This window comes from Syngnathus acus, chromosome 9 (assembly GCF_901709675.1).
Source record: "Syngnathus acus chromosome 9, fSynAcu1.2, whole genome shotgun sequence".
Taxonomy (NCBI): Eukaryota; Metazoa; Chordata; class Actinopteri; order Syngnathiformes; family Syngnathidae; genus Syngnathus; species Syngnathus acus.
Window position 1 is genome coordinate 1 of NC_051094.1, and position 7,310 is coordinate 7,310.

Consider the following 7,310-nt stretch of genomic DNA (forward strand, 5'->3'; position numbering starts at 1 on the left):
ATAGCAAATGTCACCGTTTAGCACATAGCAAATGTCACCTGCACATAGCAAATGTCACCTTAGCACAGGCAAATGTCACCTTTAGCACATAGCAAAGTCACCTTAGCACATAGCAAGTCACCTTTAGCACATAGCAAATGTCACCTTTAGCACATAGCAAGGCACCTTTAGCACATAGCAAATGTCACCTTTAGCACATACAAATGTCACCTTTAGCACATGCAAATGTCACCTTTAGCACATAGCAAATGTCACCTTTAGCACATAGCAAATGTCACCTTTAGCACATAGCAAATGTCACCTTTAGCACATAGCAAATGTCACCTTTAGCACATAGCAAATGTCACCTTTAGCACATTGCAAATGTCACCTTTAGCACATTGCAAATGTCACCTTTAGCACATTGCAAATGTCACCTTTAGCACATTGCAAATGTCACCTTTAGCACATTGCAAATGTCACCTTTAGCACATAGCAAATGTCACCTTTAGCACATAGCAAATGTCACCTTTAGCACATAGCAAATGTCACCTTTAGCACATAGCAAATGTCACCTTTAGCACATAGCAAATGTCACCTTTAGCACATTGCAAATGTCACCTTTAGCACATAGCAAATGTCACCTTTAGCACATAGCAAATGTCACCTTTAGCACATAGCAAATGTCACCTTTAGCACATAGCAAAGGTCACCTTTAGCACCTAACCACATCAGACCTCAGCACCTAGCCTCTTAGCACCTAGCCTCTTAGCACCTAGCCTCTTAGCACCTAGCCTCTTAGCACAATTACAGAGTATGACATCACAAAAAACAGAGTATGACATCACAAATGCAAAACATCTCACAAAGGAAATCACATCACCCCACATGCTCTTAAAATAACTTGGCCAATGCATTTGTCTATTTGATCTGCAGCAAATCCAAATTATACCTAAGGATGGTGACAAATCTTAATATCATACTTAATAGGACATATTAAAGACTTTGGAGTAAATTAATTAATTTATTTGCTAATTGTCATTTTAATTATGGTTTTGTATAAATACTAGGTATAAACAGAAAATATACTACACAAAATGGGCAGACTTTACTTGTTTGAAAAGGAGTGGGAAGTAAGACTTATTTCATTCATTTAAAGGGAAGAAGTAAGACTTATTTATTTATCGGAAAGAATGGATTTGCTGGAATTTCAAATTTCCAAAATTAATGAATGAAGTCATTTCAATTATGATTTGGGATAAATACTAGGTGTGAACACAAAAACTACTGCACAAAATGGCCAGTTTACTTGTTTGAAAAGGACTGAAGAAGAGACTTATTTCATTTATTTAATGGGAAGAAGTCAGACTTATTTAGTTTGTTTAATCTATTTTTGTTCCCAGGCAAAATTGGATTTGCTGCAATTGCAAATTTCAACAAAGCACAGTGCCAAATCTTGACTTGAGACCTGATAGGACGTATTAAACGCCTAGTTAAATTGATAGAAGTTGGTCGTATGAGCGAGTGGAGTAACATGACATCTATTCTCAATTACAAATAGCACACACAACTTTGGATATTTTGAATGAATGAGTGAGTGAATGAATCTCATTTGTTCATTTAAATTATGACTATAAATACTAGGTATAAACAGAAAATCTCCTGCACAAAATGGCCAGTTTACTTGTTTGAAAAGGTGTGGGAACAAGTCATCTATCCAATTTAAGACAAATGTAGTTTGTAACCTCTAACAATGTGTTACTTTAGCTATTGTTGTCTGTGACTTTCCCATGAATAAAAAGGAAGGAAGGACTCACCGGAGACGTCTTCGCCAACGTGCAACTGTTGTACTTTGTATTTTTATCCTTCTTACAGTGGAAAACATACAGCCAAAGAACACCGTGGAACCTAAAGGAATGAAAGAAAACTTTATCATTTGGCCTCAACCAATATTCGCAGATACAACACAATGTGACGTGCGGGGTTAGGGTTAAAGGTTGAGGGAGGGGCCCTCGTTTTAAACTACTTTTTTTGAAAAGGAGTGGGAACAAGCAAGACTTATTTAATTTATTTAATGGGAACACGTAAGACTTATTTAGTTTATTTAATCTATTTTTGTTCCCAGGCAAAATTGGATTTGCTGCAATTGCAAATTTCAACAAAGTACGGTGCCAAAATCTTGACTTGGGACCTGATAGGACGTATTAAACTCATTTAATAAGAAGACTTATTTAGTTTATTTAATCTATTTTTGTTCCCTGGCAAAATTGGATGTATGGTGCCAAATCTTGACTTGAGACCTGATAGGATGTATTAAACGCTTAGTTAAATCGACAGAAGTTGGTAATAAGAGCGAGTGGAGTAACGGTGGTTGAATGGATGAATAAATGTTGAAAGTAATTTAAATTATGACTTTGTATAAATACTAGGTATTAACAGAACATCTACTGCGCAAAATGGGCAGAGTTTACTTGTTTGAGAAGGAGTGGCAAGAAGTAAGACTTATTTAATCTGTTTGTTCCCAGGCAAAATTGGATGTGATGCAATTCCAAATTTCACCACATGATGGTGCCAAATTTTGACTTGAGCCATGATAGGAAATATTAAACACTTACTTGAATTGATAGAAGTTCGTAATAAGACCGAGTGGAATAACATGAATGTTCTGAATTAGACATAGTTTGAATATGCTTTTGAATATTTTTAGGTAAACAGTTTTGCTTCACTTTGAGCATCATTTGAGCAGTCTGATAATCTACCAAATCTTTGAATTGAAGAATTTGTTATTTAAGAAATAGCTTGTTATTATTTTCAAGGTAATCAGATTTGTTTATAATTCTAATGGCCTTCTTTTCAAAACTTTTGTTTGTTCCCAGGCAAAATTGGATGTGCTGCAATTCCATATTTCACCACATGATGGTGCCAAATTTTGACTTCAGCCCTGATAGGACATATTAAACACTTAGTTGAATTGATAGAAGTTGGTAATAAGACCGAGTGGAATAACATGAATGTTCGTAATTAGACAGTTTGAATATGCTTTTGAATATCTCAAAGGGGGATGAGTCTGCCTACAGGGACCAAGTGGTCCAGCTATCGGAGTGGTGTGGAGAGAACAATCTGCTCCTAAACACGGCTAAAACCCAAGAACTGGTCATTGATTTTAGGAGGAAAAATAAAACGGACATTCCACCACTTATCATCGACGGGGTCCGTGTGAAGAGGGTGCCCTCCTTCCGCTACCTGGGAGTCCACATCGAGGAGGACTTCACCTGGGGCGTGAACACCTCTGAGCTGCTTAAAAAGGCCCAGCAGAGACTCTACTTTTTAAGGGTGCTGAGGAGGCACAGCATTACACAGAGACTGCTGGTGTCCTTCTATCGCTGCTCCATAGAAAGCACTTTAACGTACTGTATACGTGTTTGGTACTCCAGCTGCACTGCTGCTCAGAGGAAAAAGCTCCAGAGGTCATCAACCAGCACAGAAGATCATTGGCTGCCCTCCTCCCTCTTTACGGTGTTGTGCTTGATTTGGTCCCCCCGTGAGATTTTGTTCCCCCTGCCGCGGGAGCGCGCACGCCTTATTTGGAAAGCGAAAAACCGATGTCGTACGGCGTCAGCACTACGTTGTTTTCAATAAAAACATGAAGACCTCACGTTTGCATCAGTCAATTTTAATTTTCATAAAGGATTATTCTCATTTGATGTCTTTAAATTCATCCGCGTTGTGCCATTGAAGCGGGGTGCATTCAAAGACCAGTCGTACAGTCGGAACACTCATTCCCTTCACCAAAAAGCAACAATATAATTAAGTGATCTCTTTGCATAAACCTCGATGCAAAGAAACTCCTCTTTTTGGGTACAGGCTACAAGGAGTATATTACAAATACTTAATTGTGATCATCATTCATCCATCCATCCATCCATTTTATTCCTCAGGTATTTTCAAAGCAAATTAATATTGTTGCATTTATTAATTGCTTTAAAATGACAGCGCAATATAATTAAAGCTGACACTGTAGCAATGTCAAACGTGTTCATTTAAGAAAAGCCACACACGTTTTGTGATCAAATCTTTCAGAACGAGAATGATGAGTGAATTGATTGAATGAATAATTGAGAAGAGATTCAGTTCTGAAGGCTCCTTTTGTCCCAAGCAAAGTGACAGACGGTGGGGAGGGGGGATAAAAATTGTAAGGAATTCTATAAAAAATGTCAAGGCCGTGAGGAGAGTCCCCCCCCTTTATTTTGAGAACGGTGAGTGCTGGACTGCAGCAGTTTTTTTTTTCTGTCTTCCTGGGGGTCCTGTTTCAGGTTGTGTGAAAATTTTGAACAGGTTCCCTCATTCCTAGGCCAAATTACAGGGCTGGAACAAATCCTCACAGCTGCCCGTGAGGATAGTTCCCCCCCCCTTATTTTGAGAACGGTGAGTGACGGTGAGTGAAAAAAACGCTGGAGTCCAGCACTCACCGTTCTCAAAATAAGGGGTGGGGGACATATCCTCACCGGGCAGCTGTGAGGATGTGTCCCCCCCTGTAATTTGGCCTAGGAATGAGGGAGCCTGTTCAAATTTTTCACACAACTTGAACAGACCCCCATTGTTGAAAGCCGTATGCAACGAAATTTCGTTTTGTACACACCTAGTGTTGACAAAATGACAATAAAGTTCTGTCTAAGTCTAAGGAAGACAGAAAAAAAACATCTGGAGTCCAGCATTCACCGTTCTCAAAATAAGGGGGGGGGGCATATCCTCACGGCTTGACATTTTTATAGAATTCCTGTTACAATTTTTATCCCCCCTCCCCACCATCTGTCACTTTGCTTGGGACAAAAGGAGCCTTCAGAACTGAAATCTCTTCTCAATTATTCATTCAAATCAATTCACTCAAATCATTCTCGTTATGAAAGATTTGATCACAAACGTGTGGCTTTTTCTTAAATGAACACGTTTGACATTGCTATAGTGTCAGCTTTTAATTATATTGCGCTGTCATTTTAAAGCAAATTAATAAATGCAACAATATTAATTTGCTTTGAAAATACCTGAGGAATAAAATGGATGGATGGATGGATGAATGATGATCACAATTAAGTATAAAGTCTCCTTTGTAATATATACTCCTTGTAGCCTGTACCCAAAAGAGGAGTTTCTTTGCATCGAGGTTTATGCAAAGAGCTCACTTAATTATATTGTTGCTTTTTGGTGAAGGGAATGAGTGTTCCGACTGTACGACTGGTCTTTGAATGCACCCCGCTTCAATGGCACAACGCGGATGAAATTTAAAGACATCAAATGAGAATATCCTTTATAAAAATTAAAATTGACTGACGCAAACGTGAGTTTTTCATGTTTTTATTGAAAACAACGTAGTGCTGACGCCGTACGACATCGGTTTTTCGCTTTCCAAATAAGGCGTTCGCGCTCCCGCGGCAGGGGGAACAAAATCTCACGGGGGACCCAAATCAAGCACAACAACGGTACACAGTAAAAAAAAATGTGGCTCTTAGTCTGACTGGTTGGCCACCCCTGAGCTAGGGTTAGCTACTCAGCTACACATTGCTATTACACAGTGAACGCTAGCTACATCGACAACTTTAGTCAAACTACACAAACGTAAATCTCTAAACACAATGAGTTGTATTTACCGTGTACGCTCTAGACGGTCCAGTTGCAAGCAGAAAATAAAGATATTTCTGTTGATAATCGTCGTGTTTGTATCCGCTGTCTCGCTCACGGCAATCCGCGCCCACAGATTTGAATCTTGGCGGGATTTCCGCCAATTGACGTCATTCCCGCGGCACGTGACTGCGACGTAATACTCGCTTATCTGAAACGGTAAAGTTAAAAGTAGAGTTAAATAAAGTTTTCTTTTTTAATCAACGCAATAATTTACAACCGTTGACCAGAAAGAATCGTCGAAATTCGGTGTCTGTGGCTGGAAGCAGACGCCGAGTTCGACGTCCCCCCCCCAAACGCCACACTCACTCGCTTTTCAGGGCTACAAAAGTACTTCTTTTTAAAAACAATGAGTTGTATTTACCGTGTACGCTCTAGACGGTCCAGTTGCAAGCAGAAAATAAAGATATTTCTGTTGATAATCGTCGTGTTTGTATCCGCTGTCTCGCTCACGGCAATCCGCGCCCACAGATTTGAATCTTGGCGGGATTTCCGCCAATTGACGTCATTCCCGCGGCACGTGACTGCGACGTAATACCCGCTTATCTGAAACGGTAAAGTTAAAAGTAGAGTTAAATAAAGTTTTCTTTTTTAATCAACGCAATAATTTACAACCGTTGACCAGAAAGAATCGTCGAAATTCGGCGTCTGTGGCTGGAAGCAGACGCCGAGTTCGACGTCCCCCCCCCAAACGCCACACTCACTCGCTTTTCAGGGCTACAAAAGTACTTCTTTTTAAAAACAATGAGTTGTATTTACCGTGTACGCTCTAGACGGTCCAGTTGCAAGCAGAAAATAAAAATATTTCTCTTGTTAGTCGTCGTGTTACTATCCGCTGTGTCTCGTTTGCCGCCATTGCTGGTTTCCTACTAACTGTTGAAAGCCACGCACAAGAATTTACATTTTGGCGGAAGTTCCGCCCATTGGCGTCATTTCCGCGTCACATGACTGCGACGTTGCAGACGTCATATCGCCGTTTTGTTTAGTAGAATTACAGTTGTTATGCATTGACATAATGGTGCGCACTCAAAATAGATTCAAATAAATTATATAAGTCTTCTTCCCACTCCTATTAGACAAGTGAATTTCTCAATTTCGGCGGAAGTTCCGCCCATCGACGTCACGTCCGCGTCACGTGACCACGACGTGGCAGACGTCATGTCGCAACCGCTGTTTTGTTTAGTAGAATTACAGTTGTTATGCATTGACATAATGGTGCGCACTCAAAATAGATTCAAATAAATTATATAAGTCTTCTTCCCACTCCTATTAAACAAGTGAATTACTCAATTTCGGCGGAAGTTCCTCCCGTCGACGTCACGTCCGCGTCACGTGACCACGACGTGGCAGACGTCATGTCGCAACCGCTGTTTTGTTTAGTAGAATTACAGTTGTTATGCATTGACATAATGGTGCGCACTCAAAATAGATTCAAATAAATTATATAAGTCTTCTTCCCACTCCTATTAAACAAGTGAATTTCTCAATTTCGGCGGAAGTTCCGCCCATCGACGTCACGTCCGCGTCACGTGACCACGACGTGGCAGACGTCATGTCGCAACCGCTGTTTTGTTTAGTAGAATTACAGTTGTTATGCATTGACATAATGGTGCGCACACTCAAAATAGATTCAAATAAATTATATAAGTCTTCTT

The 7,310-nt window shown here is 40.0% G+C and overlaps 1 long non-coding RNA gene across 1 annotated transcript; it reads right to left on the minus strand.

Moving 5' to 3' along the window:
• Positions 1 to 1,851: 1,851 nt before the first annotated feature.
• On the minus strand, positions 1,852 to 5,776 carry LOC119127692. The gene is made up of 2 exons (XR_005098894.1): positions 5,625 to 5,776; positions 1,852 to 1,887 (listed from the first exon to the last, which is right to left on the minus strand). It is a non-coding gene; the product is annotated as an uncharacterized LOC119127692 (long non-coding RNA).
• Positions 5,777 to 7,310: the final 1,534 nt, after the last annotated feature.